We start from the raw sequence: 15762 nt of genomic DNA, 5'->3' as shown, positions 1-15762 counted from the left end.
CCGAGTAGAACACCAGACAAAGCACACAGGGCATTTCATTTACTCTCCTAACAGCCTCAAGGGCTTCTGGGTACACATGTGTAGTCTGTGCTGGCAAGGGGGGTGTCAGGGAGTTGGTGGGGCTTCAGGCTACACTGCCCTTAGTCAGGAAGCTGTGAGCCGGGAATCGGCTCCATATCCCACAGCCAGTGACAGCCAGGCTGGTGCAGTTGCAGCCTTGTTGATCCATGATGCAGACACCTCATTTCTTACCCATTACACAGAGCAAGAAACAGAGATGTGAAAATGTTATACTTCCCAAGGTCATTTGCAGTCAGGAGGTGATATCTGGTCTTAAACCAGTAGGTCTATGTCAGACACAAGCTCTTACCCTAGACACTGTTGGCACAGCGTCTTTCCTACTCCCTAGGACTCCCTAGGTCTTGAGTCAGAAGCACCTAAAAGACATGCATACACACACACACACACACACACACACACATTGTATGCCTTAGACATTGTATGGCATTCTGTGCCAGCTGTGCATAAAAAAAAAAAAAATCGTTGCTCAGGCTCTGTGGACAGAGATGTACGGCTGCCAAGCCCAGCTGCTAGGAATTTTACAATGCAACAAGCAGAGAGCAGGAATGGAGAGCTGTCAGGAAAAATGATACCCTCAGGAAATCAGCCCCCTGCATTCTTTTTCCTGGGCGTGAATAGTTCTGATGACAAACCAGAGTCTGGAATGTGGAAACCAGGAGCCAAGGCTTGCTCAAAGGGGAAGGTTTAGCGTAAACTGCCTGGCCACTTAGCTCCCCCGCCTTACACTTCACATCTTTGTGGAGCCCCGCAGATCTGCCTGTCCATTAAACACACCTCCCTCCAGCACGGCCTAAAGCTTCTGGCGTTTAATGCATTTCTTGGGTTGTGGTTGCCCTACCTGCTACGGCTCCCCTCTGATCCCCCCCCCAACACCCCCTTTCGCTCCCTGATGCCTGAAAGTCCTTCAATATGAAACAAAGCCTTTCATTTCGTAGAAGGTGATGAGGCTTAAAATGCTTAAAGCACCCCTTGGAGAGGCAGTGCATTCATTCAAATTCACACCATGTGCTTTAGGTATAAATGCGTGATCGGGTGCCCTTCCTCCCCTCCCCAGCCCGGCAGATTTTGATGAGGGGGAGGGCAGGGAGGAAACCAGAAAAATCAAGGGTTGGAGGAAGGGCACAGAAAAGAGAGGCTGGGGCTAACCAAGATCAATCTCTGCGGCGCTGGCATAGGCCTGGTGACCTGAGTTTCTCCCCGAGTGGGAGCTATACAGCCGGGTGCAGAGGAGACGGGGCACGGAGGGGAGAAGGGCTGGGTTTTAATGTAATTGTGACGAAGTACACAACAGGAAATTATCTAGCACAGGTCATTTTATATGTCTGTGACCGTCACCACTGCAATTTATCCAAAACTTTTCATTTGAAAAGAGTACCCTAAGTAGTCCATGTGGCCTTCGTTCTTCCGTGTCTGGCTTACGCACTGAGCGGGTGTTCTCAGGTTCGTGCGTGTTGCGGCATACGTCAGAGCCCCATTTCTTTTTACGTCTCGGCAATATTCTACTCTACGTCTGCTCTGCATTTTGTTACCCATTTATCTGCTTGGTTAGCAATCGTGATGGAGCTATGATGGCTCTGCTATGAATAGCTGCACAAGCATTAACTTCAGATTCCTGTGGGGGCACACACACACACACACACACACACACACACACACACACACACACACGCTGGGTCATATGGTGGCTTTAGAAATGAATATGCTGAGGGCCGGTGGAGACTGATGCACCAACCAAGAACCATGCATGGAGAAGACCTAGACCCCCCAGCTCAGATGCAGCCTATGGTGGCTCATTCTCCATGTGGGTTTCCTAGTAAGGGGAGCAGGGGTTGTCTCTGACAGGGACTTTATTTCCTGTTCTTTAATCACGTCCCCCTGGTAGAGGCGCCTGGCCAGGCCACAGAGGAAGAGGAAACAGGCAGTCCTGGTGAGACTTGATAGTCTGGGGTCAGTTGGTAAGGGAGGAGGGCTCCCCCTTTCTGAGGACTAGGGGAGAGGGATGGGGGGAGGGATGGTGGGACTTGGAGGAGACAAGGGAGGGGACTATGATCGGGATGTAAAGTGAATAAACTTTAAAAAATAAATGAGTCCATAGCACTATACCATTTTACATCCCCACCTATAGCATAAAAGAATTCCAAGTTTCCACAAGTAAACATACTAATATTTATTACTTTTAATTGTAGACTTCTTTCTGTTGTTATTATTTGTTAGGGGGGGGGGGGGGTCACGACATCTCGGGTAGCCCAGGCTGGCTTTGGGCTTACCATGGAACCAAGGCTAGCCTTGGATTCTTGATCCTCCAGCCTCCACCTCTCAGGTGCTAGGACTGTAGGCATTCGTCATTCTGCCGGACCTCATCCTAACTTGTTACGTGAACTCAATAAAGCCAAGCAATTGTGGGGCTCCAACTAAAGAACACTGGGAGAATACAGGGCTGGATGCCAGGGCTCACACCTCGGGTCATACGGCAAAGGGGGTTGGAGATCCTCACCGCTCCCCTTGCTTTCTCCATGTCAGGCCTCTCACAAAAGCCCTTGCAGCCTCACTGTCTCCTTCTCTGCCAGGCTCCAGGCCATTTGGTCACCCTCCTTCTGCCTCTTTCCCAACACTCTTCTCTCATTTGACCTTCCTGGCTGTGTTCAGCCCTTCTTAGGAAGCAGAACCTAGGACCTCTTTGCCACTTTTCTTCTGGAAAGTTGCCCTCTAGAATAAATTTCTCAATCTCATCAAAGAGAGTCCTTCCCTAGATCCCACCTCACACGGGGACTCTGACAGGCCACGTGTAAGGCAAGATGCTAGTACTTGAGCATCTTCCGAAACCTCTCGTTCTGCTCTTGGTGACGGCGTGGAATAAGGAACCTCACCGAAGCCAGGCAATGACTGTACCACTGAACAAAGCTCTCCTCCTCTCCCCTCTAAGTGCCCCACGAAGGTTACCTACTAAGAACGTGGTGGTTTTAACAGGAAGCCTGGTGTGTGGAGCTTACTCTGCCCCAAACTTCCGATCCAAGTAACCACAGAGAGCTACCCAGGAGCACGTAATCATTCACTCGTCCCCAGAACTTTAGAATGCTCCCCTTGAAGTATGCAAATGTTTGGTAAAAGGCACCCATTGCCGTGGGTAATGGTGTAATGGGCTATTTTGTAGCTTGACAAATCTGCTGTTCCCAGGATCCCCTTTGGTAAGAGGAGATGAATAAATCTGAGCGTTATAGGGGAAGGAGGCTTATCTTCATGTGTACCTGCATCTGTAACAAATTATAGTAATTCCCCTTATCTGAGCTTCAGTCACCTGCAGCCATGTGCATCAAATATAGCCTGAAAATATGAAATGGAGATTTCCAGAAATGAATGCTTCTTCCATTTTAAATTCCAGGGGCTGGAAAGATGGCTCCCTGGGTAAAAGATCCTACTGCCTAGCTGGATGACCTGAGTTTGGTCTCCACGATCCACATGGTGAAAGGGGAAAACCAACTCCCAAGAGTTGTCCTCTGACCTCCACGTACACTCTGTGGCACATGTCTGCCCCCAAACACACATAAACAAAATAAATAGACGTGATTTTAAAAATCACAACTGTACCTCATCGGAAGAGTGTGGTAAGATGTTGGTCCGCCTGTCCCATCAATTTGTCCTGTATCCCTTTCTGAATATTCAACACGTCCATAGGTCACTTAGCAGCCCAGTTTTCAGATTCTTGTGGTAGAGTGTGGCAGCTATATGGATTGCTTATCTGGACACTGTGACAAAATGCTCAACAGAACCAACTTGAAAGAGAAGAGGGTTGTTTAGGGAAAAACCCATCAGGGTGGAGAAGCAGGGCAGCTGGGGCTTTCAGCATCTGCTTACATTTAGGGAGGGAAAGACCTGAGCTCAGTGACCCACCTCCAAAAGCCAAAAAATCCCACCCCACAGGTCCTACTCCTTCCCCAAACAGCATCTCAGCAAATGTTCACATATGGGGGCCTGTGAGGGACATTTCACATCTAAGCCGTCACATCCAGCAATCTTTGTTTTACTTAGCCATGACATCAAAGAACAAAGGTCATGATGTTGGTAATTTTATAGAGGTATAACTTCTATTTTATTACCAGCCATTGTTAATCTCTTACTGTGTCTGATTTATAAATTAAGTGATCATAGATATGTATGCATAGGAAAACAACTGTATATACAGGGATTGATATTCTGTGGTTTCAGTTTATGAGTTTGGGATGTATCTTCTGTGGGCTAAAAGTGACTATTCTAGACTGGGCAATTTATTTATTTAGATTTTATTTATTTATTATTTATACAGTATTCTGCCTGCATGTGTGTCTGCATGTCAGAAGAGGCACCAGACCTCATTATAAATGGTTGTGAGCCACTATATGGTTGCTGGGAATCGATCTCAGGACCTTTGGAAGAACAGTCAGTGTTCTTAACCTCTGAGCCATCTCTCCAGCCCCTAGACTGAGTAATTTATAAACAACAGACATTTCTTATCAAAGTTCTGGAGGCTGGGAAATCCAAGAATAAGGTGCCAGTAGATCCCATGTCTGTCAAGGGCCTCTTTATCATGGGTTAGGGCCTTCTCTGTCTTCTCACGTGGTAACACAGCAGGAGGGGCACACTTCACCAGCCTCATTCTGCAATCCTTTGCTCTCAATAACCACCCCTTCCTAACACCATCTCATTGACAATCCAGTCTCAGGATATGACACATTCAAGTTGTGCAGACCTTTTAGGAAGACAGGCTGAGACCCACCCTCCTGCTCTGAGTCTGTGATATAAGACCTCTTCTAGGTTCTGGAGGTCCTGATCCAGTCTTCCGACAGGAGAGGAAACATGTCACCAAAAGGAAAGGGCCACCTGGACAGCTAGCAACAGGAACCAGGGCTGGGTAGTGATGGCAGAGGTGAGGCTAGGCTCCGGAGTTGGCTTCCTTTCTGAACTGAAGCAGCTAAGCAAAGCAAGAGGGAATCAGAGTTCAGTGGGCCCTCTGCCTTGTCTAGTGGTCAGTCAGTCGGAGCTGCTGCATTGCCGCTGCCGGTCCATCTGAAGGGGACTTAAGAAAGTGCTGACAAGTTTCTGCTTGTGTGTTCAGCACCCAGTGCATGACAGGGCGAAAGCCAGTACTTACTGGGGGGTTGGGAGACTGGGGTGTATGTCCAGGGCAGGACAGATATACTGGAGGAATGATCACTCAGTTGGCCATCATGGATTCTAACACCCCCCCCCCGAAACAGTGAGCCCAAATTGAACACTTTCTTTTCTGAGTTGCCTTGGTGATGGTGTCTTCTCACAGCAATAGGAAAGCAACCAAGACAAGCCCTAACTGACAACGCCACAGAAATCCCTAGAACCGGGCAAACACAAATCTTTCACCTCTGGACGTTTTTCCTAAGAGGGAGATGGCTGATGCATTTCTCCACTCCACAACCTGCTGCTTTCTCCTTTGCCAACAGCAGTCTCTGTGTAAACACGGGCCCAGAGCTGCTAGCGCGGTCCTGGCCCTGCCTCTTTATTGCTTCCTTCCTTCCCATTTTGAGCATTGTCAAGAGTTGTGTAAAGAAAGCTAACTACCTAAGCTCCACTCAGACATGTAAGAAACGCAGCCCAGAGCTGAGCAACTGAGGGAAGAAAGGTACCCACATGGAAATGAGACAGCTCTGAGTTTGACAGCTCCACAAATCAGCCATGTGCCCTTCAAGACTTTGTACTGCGTGTCTTGGAGCCCTGCGTTTCTCGAAGGGACCTACGGTGGGAGTGATAGCCAGCGCACCTCACTGAGGACCGAGTGTGTGAGGGTCCTCAGGGAAGAGCTGCTCCCTGCGAGGCTGTTCATGAGCATCTGGACAGCAGCGGAAGCATCCGGGAACGGGAGGCGTTTATGTCTCAGACCTCAGGCACGCCCTCTGTCATCTGTATTTCAGTTGAAGCTCACCAGGCATGTTCAGACATGTTTCCCAGTACGGGAGACTCTCTATAAACATCCTTGGGCTGCTTTCCAGTAGGGGCCCAGCCAGAGGCTCTGAGCAAGGAGCCATCATCCCATTTCCTAAGCTCAGGAGGGACTTCGAGAGGATGGATGCTGAGGAACTACAGACAGAGCTTGAGTGCTTGGTGCCTCTCCTCAGACCCTCCCCTCCGATCACAGCTCTCCTTGGGTGGAGACTGGAAGAAAAGGCTGCCCTGACTTCTCATAGAAAGGGTTCCAGAAGCAGAAGTTTCCAGAAGCCCTGTCCGAGGCTCCACTCAATCCGGTTAAAGACAGCCATGACAAATGAAACTCCTTCTTCCCTCCTGCTCCTCGCTCTCCCCCTCTCTCCTTCCATGCTGTTCTTCTCTCCTTTCTGTTCTCATCTCTAATGCTGATAGCTGCCCCTCCCCAAATTATCCTGGTTGTCAACCATTCCACAAAGAATGTTGTTTTCTCCCAACTCCTAAGATCTGATAATAATTTTTGAGGCAGAAGTTCAAGACTGAGCTAATAAATATGGGAATATCAGGTATGTGCTCCCAGGTTCAGCTCCAGGCATTTCTGACTTTATCACCCAGTAGGTGTACAGCGATTGCCTACAATGTCATGGGTGGTATCCTGGAGGCTGGGACACATACATCTGTGTGTGTGTGTGTGTGTGATCATATATATTGTCAAAAATAATGTTTCATTAAACAATTTCTCAGAGCCACTTTCCCGTGTTAGTTCATACAAATAACAAACACAAACATTTATTGTTTTAACAACCAATTGTAAAAAAATGCACCACAACGTGTACCACCTTTATTCTGTTTTAAGAACAAGCCGCACTCCCTTTGCTTATGATGTGTGGAACAATTTGCTTCAAGTGTCATCCTTGGATAGACCTGGTGTAGCCTGGCTGAGGGTGTTCTAGGAGTTGCCTCTGACGTCAGAGTGTGGAAGGAGGCGGCCATCTTCCAGGACTGGCTCCTCCTGAGACACCTTCTCCAGGTGGCCAAGGCCAGCAGCTAGGATGGAGTGGAGAGCCCCGCCGGCTTGACTGGGTTCACACCCAGACTGGCTCCCATTCCTCCAAGGCGTTGGATGCCACCTGGATTTATACCGTCCACACACAGCTGTGGCGTCATCCTCGCTCCACCCATCCCCCTCTGCGCAATAAATCCTGTAGGCTACTGAATAAACAAAGGAAAAGGAAGAAATAAACTTAAGATCGTGGAATGAGAAGCCAAACGTCGTGTGTGTGTGTGTGTGTGTGTGTGTGTGTGTGTGTGTGTGTGTGGTGTTTATGCACTCTGCAAAGGGCTGTAAGCCGGGAATCCTTGCTCCTCAGTTAACGACAGCAAATCTGTTTTAGGGAGTTTGAAGGACACAGTCGAAAGCTCTTGCTTCATATTCCTTCCCATTATGAGGCCCTGGTCTCCTCCTCCGAAGCTGCCAATGAACAAGCAGCCGGAACAGTCAAGCTCAGACACCTTCTCAGGCTCTGCAGTAAGCCCGAGGCCCGGGGCACTCCTCGAAGTTTCTTATCTGGGTGGTAAAATCAGGATGCAGCCTAATTGGTTGCTGGCTCCCTGGCTGGTAAATGAAGGAGGTTTCTGTTTTAAGAAGTAAAGTGACTTCTGGGCGGTTGATTCACTGCCCACAGGGAGACTGCTGAGTAGAGGCTTCCTCCCCGTGGAGATTTGCATACAGCATCCACTTCCTGCTTTGAGAGCCTGCCCTACCACTTACCTGGGCCTGGAGAGGGCGAGGGAGGTCTGAGCGGCCCATGGTGGAGCCCTGATCGCAGAGCCAGCGACCACCCCTTGGGCAGGCCTGCCTGCGGCCATCTTAGGTAAGTGGGCTCGCTGGAGCCTGCCGGCCCTGGGCTCTTTAACCACTGACCGGGTTTCCAGTCCACCGCCTCGTCCGTCGCCAGAACCTTCTGGTCTCGACGCTCCTCTGCCCTCCCGTCCTCACCTTCACCTAGTTCATCCGTTCATCCGGAGGCCGGTTTGGGCAGACCGAGCTCCAGCGGGAATGTAGCGCTGGTTTAGGGTTTCAGGCAGGCGGTGCTGGGCTTAACTCTTTAAGGAGAGGCGCACACTCCCACCACGCTGCCTGGTTTCGGTCCTCAGTCCTCATGCTCCCATCAAGAAATCAAGCTACGCAGTGAGTTCAAGGCCAGACTGGGCTGCATAGCAGTACTCTGTCTCTAGAACAAATCAAAACTGTTTCTCCAAGGAGGGACCCAGGGTAGAAAGGATTCAGTAATTGGCTTCCAGCCCCAGACACGTCAATGACAGAGCCCGAAGAAGACCAGCTCTCCGTCTTTCTCTATCCTGGCCTTGTGCTGGGGAAAAATATCGAGATCCCATTCTTGGATCAGGAAGCGCTCAACACCTCAGACCTTCCCACACCCTCACACCCCCTCAGGACTCCATTCTATTCAGCCAGGCATTTGCTGGGTCTGGATGGTGCTGGGGACGTCAGGGAAGAAGCCTTGATCTTAGAAGCTGTGTTCTGTGGTGGTGTAGTTCGAGGTGGCCTCTTAGACCGCAGAGACTTGTGGGTTTTTTTTGTTTTTAATTTTTTTGTTTGTTTGTTTGTTTTTAGGGAGTGAGAAGAGACCAAATTAATAAGTTAAAAAGAGGACAGAAAACTTGCTTCCAAGTTCTCCGTCTGCTTTGTGTGGCCCATCTCTTAGGCAATTCTCTTTGGCTCCCAGAAACCTGGATTTCTTCATCTGCAAGTCTGTGTGGATGCGTGCGTGTGCGTGTGCCTGAGTGTGTGTGTTGCTAACATGATTATGTCTAAATTCCTTTCTAACAAAATAAGGCCATGGCAGCCCCACAAGGGCATCGTAATGGGTGGTCTCTAAAACTTATTTTGTTTACTGATTATCACACATATAAATTTTATCCCTGCTACCAGTCCATTAGGAAGGCCTTTGCGTCTTGTATTTTTTTCCCAGCCCCCGGAATCTGGCATGCTATCAAACACCATAGAGGTACTCAGTCTCCTTGCACATAAACTTTAAATTCCACCCCCTCCCCTCCACCTCCCCACCCTCATCTGCTTTCCAGGCTGAAGGTAAAGCAGCTGTCAGGGCAGGCAGCCTGGGGTGGGGTGATGGGGTGGTGGGTGGGGGTGGGGGTGGGGGTGGGGGTGTCAGCTGCAGCTCTGCAGGAGGGCTGCCTAGAATCCAGCCATCATTTTTGGCTTTAACCACATAGGGGGAAATGGGATTTCTTGAATTTAGCTCATGTCCCATGTGTTTGCTGAGAGGCAAGGCAGGCTCCAGAGCTGGCAGGCAATCCTGCTTCAGAGGCCAGGAGCTGGGGCAGGAAGGCACTCCTGGCCCCGGCAGTCCGTGTGTGGGCCTTTAATGGGAGGGGAAAGGAACCATGAGACACAGCCCAGCACCATGTAAGGCTGGTGGCTGTGAGTGGAGTCATTACTAGTTGGCAGATACACTGGGTTCTTAACCTCTTCCAAACCACTGCTTTAAGAAACATTATTATTGTTTCTTTTGAGCAATCACTCACAGGCAACACAGTTCCAGCAGGTTCTGCCTGAGGAGATGTGCTGATTTGGGGCTTTGGGCATTGCTAAACTCTCTGTAGGGTACAGGCCTCGTGGTGTTTTTCAGATGGTTCTCTATATTCTGGAATAAGGGCCCTAGACTCCAACATGTTTGCTTGTGGTGAGTGTCTGATTCTTATTTCAAATCCTGAAGCCTTATCATCCGAACCTGGGGTGGCGGCCGCACGGCTGCCAGGCTCGATTTGATGGTAAAGGCTCCAGCACAGCCACCCTTGGTCTGATGCTGTTCCTCCAAGTCATCCCACGCACGCCACGTGCGAGGAGACTGATGCTGCAGTCATTCTGATGTGCTCCCTGCATGGGGCGGGGTAAGCAAAAGTGAGGTCTGGACAACATGACAGGGGCCTGGAAGGAAACCGGTCCAACCCAGGGATTCTCACCTGCACCTCCCAGGATGAAGGGGTTGGTGACTTTCAAACACCCCGAACATTAAAAGAGGAGGAGAAAGTCCTGTTTCCAGGCATCGTCTAACAGGCATTCAGCAAGATAGATTGTGGTGGCATAGTCTGTCCCAATGAAATCAGCGTCTTACCCATTGCAGAATGGAAATCTCATGTAGATCCTGCATCCAAATAATTTTCTGCTGCAGGCAATTTTAGATTCGCTTTTAAAGATGTACACGTGTGAACTGTAAGGAACGGCCACAGGAAAAGAGCATAGACAGAGGCGTGGTCAACTTCCAGCTCCTTTCATATCCAACTGAAGGACCCTTAAAGCTTGATCCTTTCTCCTTAGCAAAGCAGTCCAGCTGGCTGTCCACGAGAAGCACCTGATGGTTGCAATCTAAAAGCTGGCCTTTGGGCCTCTCCTGTTTCCTCCCGATGCTTTGTCACCCAGGTATTTTTAGTTCATGAAACAAGGGTCTCCCCTTTCCTCCCAGCATTCTCCTGTCCTCCCAGAGCCTTGTGTGCTCTGCTCACTCTGCTGGTGTACTCGTGTGCACACAAGCCTTCTTAGACACCACGGGCTACAAACAGCCAAGGAAGGGTGGACTTTCATCCACGTGGCATCTTTTAGCGTGCTGCCCCTTTGGCCTGATTTCCTGACAAAAGCAGGCTGTTTGGATGGGTGGGAAACCTTCACCCAGCCTGTCCCCCTCGAGCGCCCTGCAAGGCTACTCTGCATGAGGCCTTGGCAGCTCCCTCAGTGATGAGAGAAACCTGGCTCCTCTGACAGTGTTGTAGTCCTGGGCCCAGCCTTCCAGGCCCCGCCTCTCCTCTCCCAGGGTTAACAGGTCTCATGCCCATCTCTGAACTTTCCCTATCCTGAGTTGTCTGCCAAGATGTCCTGGCCACTGGCCCACTCTGCACGCTCATGCTTTTTTCCTGTCACAGTCCCACTGACCTTTCCTGTACCTGTAATACACAGAGACTACAAGGTCTTTCTCCCGTAGTAATAACAGTTTCCTGCCTTCCTTCTCTCTTTTCATACCCTTCTCATCCTTTCTGTCCCTTCCTCTTCACTCTGTGGCCTGAGCTGAATTAGGGATCACAGATAGGTGCTTTAGGAAGACCACCTTATGTGAAACAAGCAAGCAAACAGACAGACAAAGCAATAGCAACAGAAGCGCCTGAGCTGGCTTGAGGTTGGTTCTCTCAATGTTCTTCTTACCAGCTTTGAGTGAGTAGGCAGGCAGTCTGTTCCCAGAAATCCTCCTCCTCCCTTCAGAGCTCGTTGCTGGAGTCCCAGGGCCACTTCCACATGTCCCAGCAGAGCATGACTGTGAGTCCTTCTGTGAAAGGTCCAGCAAATGTCCTCTTGTCTCCAGGGCTCAAAGACTCTGGCAAACCCTAATGGAACAACTTCTCTCTCAGGGAAGTTCTGCAAGAGAGCCTGGACATATTTGTTCACTCGGGTTTGAATCTGAGCCAGAAAGTTCACTCCAGACCAATCTTCTCCTAGGCAAACCAATCTTGTGACAATCTGCATACATTTGGGCCGTAGACAAAGAAATTAGTGAGTTTACAGATATTTTGAAAGATCTATGATTTTTAAACACACTAGATTACTCTTTGGGAGCCAGCAAGATGACTCAGCATGTGAAAGTACTTCCCACCAAGCCTGACAACCTGAGTGTGACCCAGGAGTGGGCACGGTGCAGAGGCAGAGCAGATTCTTGCCCAGTTGTCTTCTGGCCTGTACTTGGGTGCCACGGGACTGCAGAAAACCATTCAAACAACAAATAGATGTGAAAAGAAAATTTTATATTCTCTGGAGAGTAAAAAAAAAAAAAAAAAAAAAAAAAAACCTTGAGAATCTGTAATTAAAAATATCTGATCCAAATTGGATTTTGGGATGTGCCCAATTATAAATGTACATATTTATTTCTTAAGTCCACCTGAAATATTCATGCTGTATGTCTCTTGGATTCTTCAAACCTATCAATAACCCAAAAAGTGTTTTTTTGTTTGTTTGTTTTTTTGTTTTTTTTGTTTTTTTTAATTTAGGGCTAGGAAGATCTCCCTGTAGGGTGAAGTGTCTGCTGCCCTTCAGACTGGACTGGAGTTCAGATCAGCAGAGTCCACCTATGGAGGTGAGACGGTGTAGCAGTCCACCTAGAATCCCAGTGTGCAGGAGACAAAGACAGGGAGACCTCAGAGCAAGCTGGCTAGCTGAACTCCCCATAACATTGAGGTGGGGAGACACCCTGCCTCAAAATACAAGGTGGGGGGTAATCGAAGTGATACAGTGTCAAACTCTGTCCTCCACACATACTCACCTGCAAATTGAGGAACACACTCCATGTTGATCTCTGTAAGTGCTCTCGAGCGCGCGCGCGCGCACACACATACACACACACGTACCTCATATCTCTGCCTTAAGCCAATACACACATACAATTTTTAAAAAAAATACAGTCTGATATAGTGGTGGGTGCTGTAATCTCAGCATATAGGAGGTAAGACAGGAGGATTGGGATTTCAAGGCCAGGCTAGGCTCCATGAGACTGTCTCAAAAATCAAAACACAAATCCAATCAGTTGGTGATCAGCTCGTCTTGATTACTTAGGAGCTGTTTATGCCATTTATTAATTACTCAGGCTGCTCACTCCTGCCCTTCCTCTGTCCCTGTCTGTACTATTTGTCTTCTGCCAGGGACACAACACCTTCATTAAATCCCGTCTGTCCTTGCCTCAGAGATGTCCGCTGGAAGCTATCCCCTTTCTAGCTGCATTGCCATTTATCATCGTCCTTTGTTTGTGCTCTGTCAACCAGGTTTCAATTTATTTTGAATTCAGTTTATGATTAAAATTTAATGAGATCCAATCAAGTGCTTTTCTCAAATCAGGATGCCTCTGCAGTCTGATCGCACTCTCCATTGTAATGGCAGGAGGGAAAGACACCCGGGCTTTCTCCCAGGGACACTTTACAGAACACTGGATGTGTGTGTCCACGCCCTTCCAGGTCAAGGTGAACGAAAGCTCTGAAACCTACTTATCGCAGAGTTGCCAGTGGTTCCTTGGTGGCGGCCCACCCTCCCAAGTAAACAGGGCATCAGTGAGGACTGTTCAAGGCACAGGCTCTGGGTCAGAACTGCCACAGGCCATAAGACCTTGAGAAGGTTCTTTAATCTTCCTGTACTTCAGTTTCCCCATTATGAAACAGAACCAACAACAGTACCCATCAACTCAGGTCATGGGGAGAACCAAATGGGTTACTGTGTGTAAAAATCCTTGGAACTGTTTCACACACAACAGCCATGCAGTAAATATTAACAAATGGCCGGTAAGAGATGGCAATATTTCTTAACTAGATCACTTTATTAGGTTTGCAGTTTGCCACATCAGCATGATCTTTATCAGCAGTTGGTAAACTGTAGCCTTGGGGCCAAAGGAAGCCTACGGGGTCTTTCTATACCAGCCTAGAGAAACGATTAATTTTCCTACCAATTTAAGTAATTCTCTTTTTATTGATTTTTAATTGTATGTGTGGGGGAGGGGCAATATGCACGTGAGGGCCGAGGAGCTGCAGGTGGTCACAGCCTGCTGTGAGGCGTCCAGCGTGGGTGCTGGGACCAGGTTGCAGGTGCTCTGGCAGGACCGCTGAGCCTGCTCTCCAGGCCCCAGCTTTACATTTTTAAAGGGTTGTTAGGAAAGGAAGAAACGGAGGGGAGGAAGGAAGGAAGGAAGAAGGAAAGAAAGAAGTGAGGCGCTAATAGATGCCTCAGTGTGTAAGAACAGTTGCTGTGCAGACCTGAGTTCAAATCCCCAGCACCCGTGGAAAAAGAGGTGCATGGTTGTGCATGGCTGTGCACACCCGTAGCCCTAGTGCTGGGGATCAGAGACAGGTGGATCATAGGGCTTCACCTGCCAGTCAGGCTAGGTTCCGAGAGAGACCCTGTCTCAGGGAATGACGGAAGAGCAGTTTCTCTGCCTCTGTGGTGTACATCCCCCCCCACACTCACACACATGCACACTCATACACACATGCGAGCACGTACACACTTATCTGTGCATATACCGCAGACACAGTGAAATACAAGAAAGAAACAACATCTAACCCATAAAGCAGAAAGGACGTACTATTTGGTCCTCTGTAGGGAAAAATTGCCAGCCCTGGATCTCAGTGGTTTGTGGAAATTGCTGGGAGAGCCATCGGTCGATTTGCCCTCACCACACTCTTGTGTGGATTTGGAAAAGCTCTTTAATATGTCTCGTGAAGGAACAGCAGGATGGTTCCTTTCACCCCGCCTGTGGCCCAAGACCAGATGAGCTGATGTGAATCGAATGTGGGAGGCTTCACCACTTCCTGGTTAGACAGCTACAGTCTCCGTACGCCAGGTTCCGGGGACACTCCTGGTACCTGGTATACCCGCAGGGGACAGCATCTAGACACCCTAGTCCAAAGCCAAGGGTCTTGCCGGGGTGACAGTAACTGTTCTTAGAGTTGGGTGTAGACCAGGCCCTGCACTGGTCATGATGTACCCTTTCAGCCTCCTAATGGCCCTAGGGGAGAGAGTTACTATTCCCTCTTTTTGGTAGCTGAGGAACATGAGGCCCAGAGAAGTTAAGTAACTCTGTCGTGGCCATAACATTTAATTACACAGCTGGTAGAGAAGCAATCAAAATCTGGACACAGTTAAGTTCTGTGTAGATGTCACACCAGAGGAGTTCATGTTGGTTCGGGGTAAGGCCGCCTGTTCGTCAAAGCCACAGGGAGCTGTGAGGATGCAGCCTTAGGTTGGTTAACTTGTGTCCTCAGAGAGACTTGCTTCTCAAATAGGAAGGGGAAAGAAGTCCCCAGATGGTCCTGCAAGCAGGGAGGCCAGTATGACCAGAGGGACAGAGGCCCTGCTGGGATCGCAAGGGTGCCGTGAAGGCTAACGGGCGCCTCTCTGAGAGCAGTGAGCTGGCTGTGACATGCTGCTGTAGGAAGTGGGTGTTGGGAAAACATCTGAGCGGAGCTGCTGGCAGCTCAGGGAGCCTGGCTGAGCTGTGCACAGAGAGAGGCGGGAGGGAGGAACGTGAACAGTTCTGTGGAAGGGAAAGCAGGGGCTCACGCTGTCAGCAGAGTGCCAATGTGTGGATGAGTGCTGGGTAAGGTCTCGTCTGGAAAGACATTCCTGCTGGGGTTTGGGGAAGGGTAGAGGATGTGAGCCTCAGACGTTGGAGAGGAAGAGGAAAGCTAGAGGTTTGGGAGAGGTGAAGAAAGTGATGGAGAGATGAGGAGAATGGAGAGGGTTGGAGGGGCGGCTCAGGGACTAAGTGACCACTGGTCTTGAGAAGACTCAGGTTCGGTTCCTGTCACCTGCAGCTGCAGCTCCAGGGGATCCCATGTCCTCCTCTGACCTCCAAGGGCACCAGGCACAGATGTGGTACACCAGCACATAGGCAGGCAAAACACTCATACACATAAAAGTAATTTCAAGCAAAACAAACAAAGCTCCCCGCACTCAGGAGGCCAAGGTCTACACCAAGGCCAGCCTGGGCGGTGGCGTTCCTGGGCAGCCACAGATAAACACACAGTGAGACCCTCTCTCACAAAGAGAAAGAAGAACTGGAAACACAGCGAGTGCAGGACGGGGGCTGCTGTCTTTGGTTTAGAGCAGAGGGCATGGGACCCTGCCACGTACGTAGCCATGGCAGCTCACTGTGGCAGCTGTTCGGTACCTAGCCCGTTTGCAGCTTG

General features: G+C 49.5%; 1 protein-coding gene across 1 annotated transcript in view; it reads left to right on the top strand.

Moving 5' to 3' along the window:
• The first annotated feature begins 7665 nt into the window (after positions 1-7665).
• The window catches only part of Traf3ip2 (TRAF3 interacting protein 2), a 41817-nt gene continuing 33720 nt past the window's right edge, over positions 7666-15762 (top strand). Inside the window, exon 1 of the mRNA XM_055616125.1 lies at positions 7666-7883. The gene's annotated coding sequence lies outside the window, so the exon portion shown is untranslated. The remainder of the gene's footprint in view (positions 7884-15762) is intronic.

This window comes from Psammomys obesus, unplaced genomic scaffold (genome assembly GCF_907164565.1).
Source record: "Psammomys obesus unplaced genomic scaffold, mPsaObe1.curated_primary_1811, whole genome shotgun sequence".
In the NCBI taxonomy this organism is placed as follows: Eukaryota; Metazoa; Chordata; class Mammalia; order Rodentia; family Muridae; genus Psammomys; species Psammomys obesus.
Note: the sequence above shows the minus strand (reverse complement) of the source record. Positions and strands in the feature narration are given on the sequence as shown.